We start from the raw sequence: 16406 nt of genomic DNA, 5'->3' as shown, positions 1-16406 counted from the left end.
TCTGAGGTAGGTGATGCTTATTCTTACTCAGGGGACACTCAACTCGTGCTGGGAGTAAGAAGAACCTCCTGGGAGGACATTAACATCCCCTAGATGATCCAGGTGAGAAATTCTCCCAGTGCCAAGGTTTGCCTGGAGAAAAGATCACCCAGGTATCCAAGCCCTGGGAGTTACTATCTTAAGGAGGGGGCATCTGGATGACAAGTAAATTTTCTTTGCTGAGATGCTAAGATTTAATAGAGGGAGAATGTGGCTGCAATATTATTTTGAGATATAAATGGATTTTTTTCTTTCCTGTATTTTCCCCCCTTTCTCTTTTCTCCCCCCTCCCCCAAAGTAGTCATCTTTGTGGTGTGTCTCAGGGGAGGGAGGTGGCAAGGCAGGGAAACAAATATTCTGCCAGTCTCTATGACTTTCATGTTCCCAAAGTGTAAGCCCTAGGGAAGGGGAATTGGGTGTAGGCACAGTGATGAAGTATCTAGGCCAGGAAACTAGAAGGAAGAAAGATTTGAGTAAGCCTAAAAAAAGATTCTTCTTTTCCTTACTCCCCTCTTCTTGTGTGTGTGGGGGAAGATGCAGAGAGAGAGCTCTGTGGTAGCTCAAGCAGAATATACTTCCAGAAGCAACACTTGGTTGGCATGAAGACTCAAAAGAGGAAGGGCTGTGTGGAATGTCTAGATAGATGGACCAACAAGTAACCTTGGCAATGATTTCTGTGCCCCAAGACTGGCAGAGATGTTGGAGATGACACAGCACCTGAAAAAGCCCATGTGGGCAGAGGGCTTAACAGTAACTGACGGGATCTAAGGACTTGGAAGCAGACACTTTTATCTACCTCCATGCCTGGGTACTATGTAAGACCCCCAAACTGTGGCGTCACCTGGGATAAGGGAAAAGAACAAGAATGACATATTGTTTTCCAAAAACCTGGTCAAAGGAGGGCTCATGGTCAGAAACTGAGTTCCAGAAACAGTCACTACTCTACCCATGGCTGTAGTAGTCAGCTAACTGTAAACTTTGATGCTCATCTCAGTTCCATCTTGTTCATTGAAGGAGTTACCATCTGTGTGGTAAGGAGGAGATCAAAAGCTAGTAGGGCCATGAAACTAACCCCATTCCTACCCCTGTGGGATGCTGGTGTCGAAAAACAGGTCCAGTGAAGCCTTTGCTAATTTCTTGGCACCAGAGCCCTCAGATAAGATTAACTAGATTATTGGAAGGATGTTTTCCCAGAATAATGTAAAGCCAAATTACAAATGGTTAATATGAATCAAAGTTTCTATCTGGTGAATAGAAATATCACAAATGACATTTGAGAGTCAGTGGAAACCAGCAGGTCAGAAGGGAGTGTACCCTGCCGTACATTGTTGACTAGCTATAATTGCCCATTTCCCTTTCTGCCTACAATGGCATTTGTGCTGAGTTATGGACAGGTTTTTTTCAAATAGAAGAGCACATCTGTCAATAAAAGATCTAAATTGAGAAGGGTCTGTATTTGGATGGGGAGAAGACTTACTTGATTTTCTAACTTCTGAGGTTTGTAAAAGTCATACTACTTCGTAGTTATTTAGCAAATGTTTGACTGTTGAAGAGGACCTTCTCAGAAGGGTTCACATGTGAGCAGGTTGAAGGGCTAACATCACAAGGCTCAGAAACAAATGAAGAAGAGCAGGACACAACTGAGGGAAGTACCTGTTGATTTTCCTAAAGGTGGATAGATGTGTGTGGTGGTGGTGGGAGTAGGGTGACATTGAGAAATAAAAAATGGTTGGGCAAAAGTTTCTAGTTACCATCTCAGTGGGAGTTAGGACCTACTAAAGCTTGGAGCAACTTTGTAACCTTTGCACTGCACTTTGGTGGTTATTTGGCTATGCTTCCTGTTTTCCCCATAGTAGTAAACAATTCAGCAGGGAAAAGGGACTATCTTCAGGGACAGTGAGGAAAGAAGGAGTTTGGGAGACCCCATCCGTTCTACAGCTAATTTGGAATGCAGAGACCTTTCAGGTAAGGTGGTTGCACTCTTTGGAGAAATCACACCTTGCTCTTACAAATTTAGCCAGGAAGGAAGATCTCCACAGGTGGAGTAGCTGGACCTCATAGTCCTGAATTTCGTTCCCTAAGTCTCCCTCCATTGTCAAAAATGGAAGGGGGGGTTGGATTTATTAACAGCACGCATGGTCTGGTTTCCTTATATGTTCTGGCAATACTGGGATTAATAAGTGACCTTCAAGATGAAACATGCAGAGACAAGAAACAGGGCTACAAGGTCTCCGACCATTCCACTCCATTTGGACTTAAGAAACTCCACAGTTAAATTTATTGTCTTTTTTTAAAACTGAAAAGGGCTGAGGTTCTGAGGTGTACAGTAGGAAAAAGAAAATGGGGAGATGGAAGAGGGGCTGGAAGAAGTTGCTGCTGCAGGCGGCCCGGCTTTAGGAAGACCAGCTTTAATTACATGTTGAAAACTTTATCCCATAAAACAAACACCTAGGTCTCAGGGAGCTAATGGTGGATGCTGGGAGGGCTTACGCCAAGGAGTACTTCCCAGAAATTCTGCTGCCAGTGTCTTTGTCCCCTTGGTAAGCCACAGCCACTCCCCGCCTCCTCAGGAGACCCTCCAACACTGGCAGACATGTGGCTGACAGGGTCTTGGTGCTCCGGCCGAGCATCAGGCCTGTGACTCTGAGGTGGGAGAGCCGAGTTCAGGACATTGCTCCACCAGAGACCTCCTGGCTCCACATAATATCAAACAGTGAAAGCTCTCTCAGAGATCTCCATCTCAATGCTAAGACCCAGCTCCACTCAACGACCAGCAAACTACAGTGCTGGACACCCTATGCCAAACAACTAGCAAGACAGGAACACAACCCCACCCATTAGCAGAGAGGCTGCCTAAAATCATAATAAGGTCACACACACCCCAAAACACACCACTGGATGCGGTCCTGCCCACCAGAAAGAAAAGATCCAGCCTCATTCAACAGAACACAGGCACCAGTCCCCTCCAACAGGAAGCCTCCACAACCCCCTGAAACAACCTTAGCCACTGGGGGCAGACACAAAAAACAACGGGAATTACGAACATGCAGACTGCAAAAAGGAGACCCCAAACACAGTAAGTTAACCAAAATGAGAAGACACAGAAACACACAGCAGATGGAGCAGCAAGGTAAAAACCCACCAGACCAAACAAATGAAGAGGAAACAGGCAGTCTACTTGAAAAAGAATTCAGAGTAATGATAGTAAAGATGATCCAAAATCTTGGAAATGGAATGCAGAAAATACAAGAAACGTTTAACAAGGGCCTAGAAGAACTAAAGAGCAAACAAACAATGATGAACAACACAATAAATGAAATTTAAAATTCTCTAGAAGGAATCAATATCAGAATAACTGAGGCAGATGAATGGATAAGTGACCTGGAAGATAAAATAGTGGAAAAAACTACCACAGAGCAGAATAAAGAAAAAAGAATGAAAAGAACTGAGGACAGTCTCAGAGACCTTTGGGACAACATTAAATGCAACAACATTCGAATTATAGGGGTCCCAGAAGAAGAAGAGAAAAAGAAAGGGACTGAGAAAATATTTGAAGAGATTATAGTTGAAAACTTCCCTAATATGGGAAAGGAAATAGTCAATCAAGTCCAGGAAGCACAGAGAAAACCATACAGGATAAATCCAAAGAGAAACACGCCAAGACACATATTAATCAAACTATCAAAAATTAAATACAAAGAAAAAATATTAAAAGCAGCAAGGGAAAAACAGCAAATAACATACAAGGGAATCCCCATAAGGTTAACAGCTGATCTTTCAGCAGAAACTCTGCAAGCCAGAGGGAGTGGCAGGACATATTTAAAGTGATGACAGGGAAAAACCTACAACCAAGATTACTCTACCCAGCTAGGATCTCATTCAGATTTGATGGAGAAATCAAAACTTTTACAGACATGCAAAAGCTAAGAAAATTCAGCACCACCAAACCAGCTTTACAACAAATGCTAAAGGAATTTCTCTAGGCAAGAAACACAAAAGAAGGAGACCTACAATAAGAAACGCAAAACAATTTAGTAAATAGTAAGAGGAACATACATATCCATAATTACCTTAAATGTAAATGGATTAAATGCTCCAACCAAACACATAGACTGGCTGAGGCTGAATGGATACAAAAACAAGACCCCTATATATGCTGCCTACAAGAGACCCACTTCAGACCTAGGGGCACATACAGACTGAAAGTGAGGGGATGGAAAAAGATATTCCATGCAAATGGAAATCAAAAGAAAGCTGGAGAAGCAATTCTCATGTCAGACAAACTTGACTTTAAAATAAAGACTATTACAAGAGACAAAGAAGGATACTACATAATGATCAAGGGATCTATCCAAGAAGAAGATATAATAATTGTAAATATTTATGCACCCAACATAGGAGCACCTCAATACATAAGGCAAATGCTAAAAGCTATAAAAGGGGAAATCGACAGGAACACAATCATAGTAGGGGACTTCAACACCCCACTTTCACCAATGGACAGATCATCCAAAATGAAAATCAATAAGGAAACACAAGCTTTAACTGATACATTAAACGAGATGGACTTAATTGATATTTACAGGAGATTCCATCCAAAAACAACAGAATACACTTTCTTCTCAAGTGCTCATGGAACATTCTCCAGGACAGATCATATCTTGGGTCACAAATCAACCTTTGGTAAACTTAAGAAAATTGAAATTGTATCACGTATCTTTTCCAACCACAATGCTATGAGACTAGATATCAATTACAGGAAAAAATCTGTAAAAAATACAGACACATGGAGGCTGAACAATGCACTATTGAACAACCAAGAGATCACTGAAGAAATCAAAGAGGAAATAAAAAAATACCTAGAAACAAATGACAATGAAAACACGATGATCCAAAACCTATGGGATGCAGCACAAGGAGTTCTATGACGGAAGTTTATAGCAATACAATCATACCTCAAGAAACATCTCAAATAAACAACCTAACCTTACACCTAAAGCAAGTAGAGAAAGAAGAAGAAGAACAACAAAAAAACCCAAAAGTTAGCAGAAGGAAAGAAATCATAAAGATCAGATCAGAAATAAATGAAAAGAAATGAAGGAAACAATAGCAAAGATCAATAAAACTAAAAGCTGGTTCTTTGAGAAGATAAAGAAAATTGATAAACCATTAGCCAGACGCATCAAGAAAAAAAGGGAGAAGACTGAAATCAATACAATTAGAAATGAAAAAGGAGAAGTAACAACTGACATTTCAGAAATACAAAGGATCATTAGACATTACTACAAGCAACTATATGCTGATAAAATGGATAACCCAGAAGAAATGGACAAATTCTTAGAAGAGCACAACCTTCTGAGACTGAACCAGGAAGAAATAGAAAATATAAACAGACTGATCACAAGCACTGAAATTGAGACTGTGATTAAAAATCTTCCAACAAACGAAAGCCCAGGATCAGATGGCTTCACAGGCAAATTCTATCAAAAATTTAGAGAAGAGCTAACACTTACCCTTCTCAAACTCTTCGAAAATATAGCAGAGGGTGGAACACTCCCAAACTCATTCTACGAGACCACCATCACCCTGATACCAAAACCAAACAAAGATGTCACAAAGAAAGAAAACTACAGGCCAATATCACTGATGAACATACATGCAAAAATTCTGAAGAAAATACTAGCAAACAGAATCCAACAGCACATTAAAAGGATCATACACCATGATCAAGTGGGATTTATCACAGGAATGCAAGGATTCTTGAATATACACAAATCAATCAATGTGATACACCATACTAACAAACTGAAGGAGAAAAACTATATGATCATCTCAGTAGATGCAGGAAAAGCTTTTGACAAAACGTAACACCCATTTATGACAAAAACCCTCCAGAAAGCAGGCATAGCAGGAACTTACCTCAACAAAATAAGGCCATGAATGACAAACCCACAGTCAACATTGGTCTTAATGGTGAAAAACTGAAACCATTTCCTCTAAGATTAGGAGCAAAACAAGGTTGTCCACTCTCACCACTATTATTCAACATAGATTTGGAAGTTTTAGCCACAGAAATCAGAGAAGAAAAAGAAATAAAAGGAATTCAAATTGGAAAAGAAGAAGTAAAGCTGTTACTGTTTGCAGACGATGTGATAATATACATAGAGAATCCTAAAGATGCTACCAAAAAACTACTAGAGCTAATCAATGAATTTGGTAAAGTTGTAGGATACAAAATGAATGCACAGAAATCTCTTGCATTACTATACACTAAAATTGAAAAATATCAAAGGGAAATTAAGAAAACACTCCCATTTACCATTGCAACAAAAAGAATAAAATACCTAGGAATAAACCGACCTAAGGAGAAAAAAGACCTGTATGCAGAAAACTATAAGACACTGATGAAAGAAATTAAAGATGATACAAACAGATGGCGAGATATACCATGTTCTTGGATTGGAAGAATCAACATTGTGTAAATGTCTATACTACCCAAAGCAATCTACAGATTCATTGCAATTCCTATCAAACTACCAATGGCATTTTTACAGAAGCAGAACAAAAAATTTCACAATTTGGATGGAAACACAGAAGATCCCAAATAGCCAAAGCAATCTTGAGAAAGAAAAACGGAGCTGGAGCAATCAGGCTCCCAGACTTCAGACTGTACTACAAAGCTACAGTAATCAAGACAGTACGGTACTGGCACAAAAACAGAAATATAGGTCAATAGAACAGGATAGAAAGCCCAGAGATAAGCCCACACACATATGGTCACCTTATTTTTTGATAAAGGAGGCAAGAATATACAATGGAGAAAAGACAGCCTCTTCAATAATTGGTGCTGGGACAACTGGACAGCTACATGTAAAAGAATGGACAGCTATATGTAAAAGAATGAAATTAGAACACTCCCTAACACCATACACAAAAAAACTCAAAATGGATTAAAGACCTAAATGTAAGGCCAGACACTATAAAACTCTCAGAGGAAAACATAGGCAGAACACTCTATGACATAAATCACAGCAAGATCCTTCTGACCCACCTCCTAGAGAAATGGAAATAAAAACAAATATAAACAAATGGGACCTAATGAAACTTAAAAGCTTTTGCACAGCAAAGGAAACCATAAACAAGACCAAAAGAGAACCCTCAGAATGGGAGAAAATATTTGCAAATGAAGCAACTGACAAAGAATTAATCTCCAAAATTTACAAGCAGCTCATGCAGCTCAATATCCAAAAAAGAAAGAACCCAATCCAAAAATGGGCAGAAGACCTAAATAGAGATTTCTCCAAAGAAGATATACAGATTGCCAACAAACACATGAAAGAATGCTCAACATAACTAACCATTAGAGAAATGCAAATCAAAACTACAATGAGATATCATCTCACACCAGTCAGAATGGCCATCATCAAAAAATCTAGAAACAATAAATGCTGGAGAGGGTGTGGAGAAAAGGTAACCCTTTTGCACTGCTGGTGGGAATGTGAATTGATACAGCCACTATGGAGAACACTATGGAGGTACCTTAAAAAACTAAAAATAGAACTACCATACGACCCAGCAATCCCACTACTGGGCATATACCCTGAGAAAACCGTAATTCAACAAGTCATATACCACAATGTTCATTGCAGCTCTATTTACAACAGCCAGGACATGGAAGCAACCTAAGTGTCCATCGACAGATGAATGGATAGAGAAGATGTGGCACATATATACAATGGAATATTACTGAGCCATAAAAAGAAACGAAATTGAGTTATTTGTAGTGAGGTGGATGGACCTAGAGTCTGTCATACTGAGTGAAGTTAAGTCAGAAAGAGAAAAAGAAATACCGTATGCTAACACATATATATGGAATCTAAAAAGAAAAAAATGGTTCTGAAGAACCTAGGGGCAGGACAGGAATAAAGACGCAGACGTAGAGAATGGACTTGAAGACATGGGGAGGGGGAAGCGTAAGCTGGGACGAAGTGAGATACTCGCATGGACTTATATACACTACCAAACGTAAAATAGCTTGCTAGTGGGAAGCAGCTGCATAGCACAAGATCAGCTCAGTGCTTTGTGACCACCTAGATGGGTGGGATAGGGTGGGTAGGAGGGAGACGCAAGAGGGAGGAGATATGGGGATATATGTATATGTATAGCTGACTCAGTTTGTTATAAAGGAGAAACTAACACACCATTGTAAAGCAATTATACTCCCATAAAGATGTTTAAAAAAAAAGAAAATGGTGGAGAGAGGAGAGATTAATATAGCTCAGTGATAGGGCCCTGAGGCTGGGCATTTGAAAATATTAGCCTGGCATTTTCCATTTAGCCTCCTACCCTCAAGGCATCCTGCTGTGGCTTGAGGGGCAATCCCGCCCTTTAGGAGCTTTTGTTCAGGGTCTCTGACACCAGATGCAACCTGAGGGATTTAAAAGTTCATGGGCTCTGGAGTGAACACACCTGGGTTCAAGTTCTGACTCCTCCAAACATAGTTGTGTGAACTTGTCCATTTTCCCCTCCTGAGCCTCAGTTTCCTCCTCTGTGGAGCCAGGATCGCTCTTGGGAGAATGACAGAAAGGACTCTGTACTGCACCTGACAGTGCAGGAAGCAGTTCTTAAATAAAGCCACTGCGCAGAGGTTAACATGTAGTGAAAGCTCGAAGAAGTTAGCAGTCACTACCAACTAGAGAATCTGGGAGGTGGACTTTAGGTGACGGTTAAAGGTAGCTTCAGGGGGAGGTGGCCTTTCCGCATGCGCGAAGTCTTGGAGCCCGGCGGAGCTGCGAGGGGGCGTGGCCAGGTTTTTGAGGGGTTGCTATGGTATCGAGGGGCCAGGGGAGGTTAACATAACCCTTAGAACATTATTCCCTCCCCCACCCGCCACCGCCTGGGCCGAGGGCCATTGTTCCTGGCAAAATGGCGTCAGTAATCCCCCTCTCGGACGGAGGCCTAAGTAAGGTTGAGGTGGGAGTGGGTCTGGAGGTGGGAACAAAAACTACAATTCCCAGGGTACACCGCACCCGCCCGCGAGGCGCAGGGCACGTGCCCAGGCCTAGCGGTTACATGCCGTCAAAAATCCGTTTCATAGCTTTCCTTTCCCATCCCCGCTTTCGTCGTTGCCCAGCCCCCGCGCGCGCGCACTGCGGTCCTGGGGGGGTAGGGGGGACATGCCATGGCCGTTGCCCTCGCAACGTAATCGGGAGACAGGTATTTGTAAATCTGTGCTTCGACTTCTAATCCCGAAGCCGGCAGGTATGGGTCTCGCGAGAGAAGCCGAGAGTTGGAAAAATGGAGTTAGGGGTGGTGGTTGAAAAGGTGCTGGGGGTACCACATCACGGTAGAGCGACCGCATTTAGCATCTTGTGGAGAACTGAGTGGGCGGTGGGTAGCTAAGAACAAGTGTGTGCTTGGACTCTTTTTTTGGAGGGGAAGAGGGTAACGCAGCCCTGGAGAGAGAGCTTTTGAACACACAGGAGGTGTCACGCGTGGCTCCTTACAGATTTTCTTTTCGGAAGGGAGAGAATCCTTTCTCTCGACGCGCATCCCTCTCTCCCGCTGCGCTGAGGAGGGCGGGGGAAGAGTGCGCACGCTCTAGTTGGCTAGCCACTCGGCACCTCGCAGCGATAGGGGCTGTTCGGAGTTGGGGCTGCTCAGTCGGCTTTCCCCGCCCCTCCCCCCTCCTTTCCTCCCCTCCCTTCCCCGCCCCGCTCCGTCCCCCTCTCCTCTCCATCTGAATTCCCTGACTGGTGTACGCGTGCGCCTGCCCAGCTCTCGGGCGAGCGCGAGCTTGCGATCGTACCCCACTCCCCTAACCCCGCCCGCTCTTTACCTACCGGCCGTAGCTGGCCGGGTGGGCTCGCGCGGAGACGCTCGCGCGCGCACGCGCACACGACGCGGAGCGGAGCGCGAGACATCGAGGAGGGGAGTAAGCGGCATCAGAGGAGGCGGTTTGTGTATCTGTGTGTTCTACGGTGTAGCTAGCCGAGGGGCGAGCGGAGGCTTGAAGAAGGGCGAGGGAGAACCGAAAAGAGAGTCACCCTCCGCGAGAGCCTCTAATCTGGTGAGGGTCCCGGGCCGGCCGGGAAGCTGGGAGTGAGGGAGGAGGCCGGGGGGCGTGTCTGGGATTGGGTTGAGAGATGAATGGGCCGGGGATGAATGGAGGGAGGCAGCGGCGGCCAAGAGTCTGTTCAGAGTAAGCGCCCTAGTGGGGGGCGGCTTGACCGAGGCAGGGTGATTGCCGTCACCAAGACGTGTGGGACGAGGCCGGGCTCGGGTCTTCAGGGTTGTCGGAGCTGCTTTCGGTGTGAGCCAACAGGCAGAGAGGAAAATCAGAGGGGGAAAGTGGGGAAGGGCAGGTTTAAGGTTGAGGTACGTTTTTTGTCTTTTTCGTTGGGGGGGGGGTGGCAACTTTGGGAGTTCATGGGAGACTAGGGGACAGAGAAGGTGAGGCGGTTACATGAGGGGGCCGGGTGACGTTTGACAAAGGACTGAGTGGTCATTTAAGTGAGGTTGAGGCTACTGAAAGGGAAGATCGCTTCGGGTTTTCGAAGTTGAGTTTCAGTATATAATGGGGTGAGGGAAAGTGGATTTAATTTAGAGATTCAGTTGATGTGTGAAGGTCGATAGGACTGTATCTTGTGAGGGATACTGCTACCTGGTTGTGTAAATGGGTTAGGTTCAAGGAGATTGAGAGATATTATTTGGGAACGGTGTGTTTTGTGACTGACAGGTTGGGGATGGGGAGGAGATGGTATGATGGGGTTAGGATAAAAGTGGTGAGGTGGCTTCACTGTACTGAAAGAGGTTTTGTTTGACTAGTTAAGAATGGTGAAACATTTATGTAGTGGGGTGTAGGTGGAAATCCTGCACGTGTGTATCTCCCTATCTTGCGAGTTGGTAGATCTTGTTAAAATGAAATTGAACCCTCAAAACAGATGCAAGTGGTATGGCTATTCCTTCTTAAGAGTTACTGTGGACTGAAGCAACTGTATGATAATAGCGTTTAAGTTGTGAAAATCTTCTGTGTGGTGGTGATTGCATTCAATTTTGAGAGGCATTGTTACCTGTTTTTCATCTATAGTAAGTTGTAATACCAAGAGAACTTTTAAAGTGGTCTCTGTATATGACACAGAGCAGCAGGTGTTTTCTAGACAGTCTCTATCCTTTGAATTGATGAATTTAAAAATTGTCAACAGTCCAAAGGAAAGATACCTTGCATTAAAGGATAACTAAAATGCTGATTTTGAATGCTAAAATAATTCTACATGATTTTTTTCGTTAATCTGAATTTATCTTGTTTGAAAATTGACACTTGCTTTTTGGTGTGAGTTTAAATTACAGCAGATTACTTGGACGCGCTGTTCTCTAAATTCATATCTTCTGTTAAGGATGCCTTGTGATGGTCTCATTCTTTTCTGGGTCAAGAGTAATAGTTTATGGATTTTTAACTTTTCATGGTTACTTTTTACAAACTTTACTGACATATATTCATTGATCTTGGAAATGTTGCAAATTTGAGAACATTCCCATGCCCTTTTTCTTTTATTCTGCTTTGATGTTGGAAAGAGTGTAATCCTTGTTTTGGCTACCCAGAGTTTAAATATAAAAGTTAATACAATGTTCATATTCTCTTAGATTAAATGAATACTTAGTGTATTAAGCAGTAGAGTAGAAGTATAAAAGCACCATGAAACCCTGGAAATGTTGCATCAACTCTGGCAGGCAAACTCGTCTCCCAGTTTCTAACTAGATGTTCCTGGAGTGGAAGAACATTCAAGTATTGAGGCAAGAAAGTGTAGGCATGGTATATTTGGGGAGTGGAATGAGATAAGTCTGGAATCTTAGATTGAGGCTGGGATGAAGGACTACCCTGCAGAGTTAGGAGCCCTTGACTATTTACCAAGGAGGGAATAGCATAAGCAGATTTGTGGTGTTCGTCTCTCTTGCTTCTGATCTCTCCCCCTCCCTTTGAATTTGAATTCATTCTTTTTATACTAACCTCTGTCATTAGCTATTCCTGAAAGCCTTTCCTGCTCCCCCTTTTTTCCTTTTCCCAGCATCCTCCACCAGGCTAGGTTAGGTGCCCCTCTTTAGTGGTCCTATCACACCTTGTACATATTTTTATTACTGTACTTCTTTTGGGAAGCAGGCAGGAAAGTTATTTTCCTTTTTATACCTGAGAGAGAAAATAAAGCTCAGAAAAATAAGACTTGCCCTAGTAAGTAAGTGGTCGACCCTGGAGTTCTGACTTCTAGACCAATGTTGATCCCCACCCATATCACAAGTCTACATTTGTTGATGTAATTATTCTGTAGTGTTTTAGGAGTTAAATTTCTGTAATGTGGACTTTAACTTTCTTCCCTAGGGGAATTTCTTTTCATTAACCTGTCCATCACTTAGCCAGGAAATGATAAAGCCAATGGTTGCACAGAACCAGAGTAGTCAGAAGTAAAGATGAGAACTGTTTTATTGCTATCACATTTCTAGTCAGATAAATAACTTAAAAATAATTAACGGAGGGCCTACATTTTTGTGTATATGTTTGTGTGTGTGTGTGGGGGGGGTTGTGTGCAAGAAAAAACTCTTCCTTTCTCTGTCTCCCATCTAAGTATAAGTAGACCAGCTCTATTTGCAGGTATACCTGATTATGTCTCTTGGCTAAAAGCCAGAATACTTTCAGAGGGGTGGGTCTTTTCCATTTTTGTTTGAGATCATAAAATTTATGGCACTGTTAGGACATATTTGATAGCTGTAAAGGACATCTATTATAAAGGCATTCATACAGAAATTCCCAAAGCTTCAAAAGTAGAATTTGATGCCAGTTTTAATTGTTTTGGTAGAACTTGTCATGAGATATCTGGTTTGGAAAATGTTGAGATTAACTTACTGCAAAAGTGAGCCTTTAATGCCCCTTTCTTCAAGGAATATATTATTTTTTTCATGAACTTTTTAAAAATTAGAAATGAAGAAATTGTTTTCTGTGTTTTAACCTTGTAACTTTTTATTGTGATAAAATTCACATAACATAAAATTTACCATTTTAGAGTGTATAATTCAGTAGCATTAAGTACCTTCATGATGTTGCACATCTAGTTCCAAAACATTTTCATCACCCCAAAAGGAAACCCTGTACCCATTAAGCAGTCACTCCCCATTCTTCTTTTCCCTCAGCTCCTGGCAACCACTGATCTCCTGTCTCTATTGATTTGTCTATTCTGGATATTTCATATAAAAGGAATCATATAGTACATGGTCTTTTGTGTCTGGCTTCTTTTACTTTACATGTTTTTGAGGTTCATTCCCACTGTGGCATGTATCAGTATGTCATTCCTTTTTATGGTTGAATAATATTCCATTGTACGGATATACTGCATTTTGTTTATCTATTCAAAATGGACATTTGGGATCTTTCCACCTTTTGGCTTTTGTGAACAATGATGGTATGAATATTTGTGTACAAGTTTTTGTTTGAACACCTGTTTTCAATTCTTTTGGGTATGTACTGGGTTATATGGTAATTCTGTGTTTAACTTGTTGAGGAACCAACCACCAAATTGTTTTCCACAGTGGCTGCACCATTTTACATCCCCAGTGTATAAGGGTTCCAATTTTTTCACATCTTTCCCAACGTTTGTTACTTTGGGGGTTTTTGTTTTTTTTGTGTGTGTTTTATGGCCATCTAGTAGTGTGAAGTGATATCTCATAGTGGTTTTGATTCCCATTTCACATCTTTTTTTTGCGGTACGCGGGCCTCTCACTGTTGTGGCCTCTCCCGTTGTGGAGCACAGGCTCCGGATGCGCAGGCTCAGCAGCCATGGCTCACGGGCCTAGCCGCTCCGCGGCATGTGGGATCTTCCCGGACTGGGGCACGAACCCGTGTCCCCTGCATCGGCAGGCGGACTCTTAACCACTGTGCCACCAGGGAAGCCCCCATTTCACATCTTTTCATGTGCTCTTGGCTATTTGAATTTCTTCTTTGGAGAAATATCTATGTAAGTCCTTTGCCCATTTTTAAATTCGGTTGTCTATCTTTTTATTGTTGAGTTGTAGGAGTTTTAAAAAATTAATTATTTATTTTTGGCCGTGTTGTGTCTTCTTTGCTGCGCTCAGGCTTTCTCTATTTGCAGCGAGCGGGGGCTACTCTTCCTTGTGGTGCGTGGGCTTCTCATTGTCGTGGCTTCTCTTGTTGCGGAGCATGGGCTCTAGGTGCCCAGGCTTCAGTAGTTGTGGCTCGCGGGCTCTAGAGTGCAGGCTCAGTCCAGTGGTTAAGACTCTGTGCTCTCAGTGCAGGAGGCACGAGTTTGATCCCTGTTCGGGGAACTAAGATCCTGCATGCCACACAATGCGGCCAAAAAACAAAACAAAACAAAAAATTTCATGTATAACATACAGTTATGTAAGTATTAATTATTTTGTCATGTTATACATTATATCCATAGTACTTATTTGTCTTACAACTGGAAATTTGTACCTTTTGACTACCTTCATCTAATTCCCCATCCCCCTACCCCCACCTCTGGTAGCCACAAATCGGATCTCTTTTTCTATGTTTGTTTGTTTGTTTTTGAAGTATTATTGACCTATGGCACTATGTTAATTCCTGGTTCATAACATAGTGATTCAATATTTCTGTACATTTCAAAGTGATCACCATGGTAAGTCTAGTTATCATCTGTCACTATGCAAAGATATTACATAATTATTGACTGTATTCCCCACACTGTATATTTCATACCTGTGACTCATTTACTTTCTAACTGGGAGTTTATACCTCTTAATCTTTCTCACTTATTTCTCTCCTCCCCACAACCTCCTCCCCTCTGGCAACCACCTCGTTGTTTTGTGTATTCGTGACTCTGTTTCTGTTTAGTTGTGTTTGTTCATTTGTTTTGCTTTTTAGATTCCAAATATAAGTGAAATCACACAGTATTTGTCCTTTTCTGTCTGACTTATTTCACTTATTATAATACCCTCTGGGTCCATCCATGTTGTTGAAATGGCAAGATTTCAGTATTTTTATGGCTGAGTAATATTCTGTTGTGTATATATATACCACATCTTCTTTACCCATTCATCTGTTGATGGGCAGTTAGGTTGCTTCCATATCTTGGCTATTGTATATAATGCTGCCATGAATATAGTCATGCACATAACTTTGAGAATTAGTGTTTTGGTTTTTTTCAGATAAATACCCGGAAGTGGAATTGCTGGATCGTATGGTAGTTCTATTTTTAATTTTATGAGGAATCTCCATACTGTTTTCCATAGAGGCTATACCAGTTTACATTTCTACCAACAGTGCATGAGGGTTCCCTTTTCTCCACATCCTCACCAACACTTGTTATATTTTTGATAATAGCCATTCTGACAGGTGTGAGGTGATATCTCATTATGGTTTTGATTTGTATTTCCCTGATGATTAGTGATGTTGAGCATCTTTTCGTATGCCAGTTGGCCATCTGTATGTCTCTTTTTACTTTCTTTTTTTAAAAAAATATTTATTTATTTATTTATTTATGGCTGTGTTGGGTCTTCGTTTCTGTGCGTGGGCTTTCTCTAGTTGTGGCGAGTGGGGGCCACTCTTCATCACGGTGCGCGGGCCTCTTACTGTCGCGGCCTCTCTTGTTGCGGAGCACAAGCTCCAGATGCACAGGCTCAGTAGTTGTGGCTCATGGGCCTAGTTGCTCCATGGCATGTGGGATCTTCCCAGACCAGGGCTCGAACCCGTGTCCCCTGCATTGGCAGGCAGATTCTCAACCACTGTGCCACCAGGGAAGCCCTCGTTTTAGTTTCTTGATAGTGTTTTTTGGTGCACAAAAGTTTTAAAATTTGATGAACTCCAATTTATCTTTTTCTTTTGTTGCTTGTGTTTTTGGTATTATATTTAAGAAACCACTGCCAAATCCAAGATCATGAAGATTTATATTTTCTTTGAAGAATTTTATAGTTTTGGCTTTAGTATTTAAGTCTTTGATCCATTTTGAGTTAATTTTTGTATCTGGTACAAGGTAAGGGTACAGCTTCATTCTTTTGCATGTAGTTTAACTTGAAGATTTTTAAACTATAAAATAGATAATAAATAATACTATACATGTATGTTAGTTAAGTAAAGCTATTTGTGGCGATATCTAATCACTCTTCGGGTAGTTGTGGGGAAGAAATGTTTCTAAATGCATTTTTGAAGGCCTTATATTTGAAGTGTGGTGATTCTAAAACTCTTTATGAGTCAATGAGACTTTTATGATCAGGAAACTTCAATATGGCAAGCTAGATAATCCTTATGCTAAAGTTACATAAGTGATTTTTTTTTTTTTTTTGGCCGTGCCTCACGGCTTGTGGGATCTTAGTTCCCTGACCAG

At 41.8% G+C, this 16406-nt stretch overlaps 1 protein-coding gene across 1 annotated transcript in view; it reads left to right on the top strand.

Annotated features, from left to right (window-relative positions):
- The first annotated feature begins 9698 nt into the window (after window positions 1-9698).
- WNK3 (WNK lysine deficient protein kinase 3) overlaps window positions 9699-16406 on the top strand; it is a 181614-nt gene continuing 174906 nt past the window's right edge. The window contains exon 1 of the mRNA XM_079909805.1: window positions 9699-10108. The gene's annotated coding sequence lies outside the window, so the exon portion shown is untranslated. The remainder of the gene's footprint in view (window positions 10109-16406) is intronic.

Source organism: Stenella coeruleoalba, assembly GCF_951394435.1.
Source record: "Stenella coeruleoalba genome assembly, chromosome: X".
Taxonomy (NCBI): domain Eukaryota; kingdom Metazoa; phylum Chordata; class Mammalia; order Artiodactyla; family Delphinidae; genus Stenella; species Stenella coeruleoalba.
This window is presented reverse-complemented; position numbering and strand designations above follow the sequence as displayed.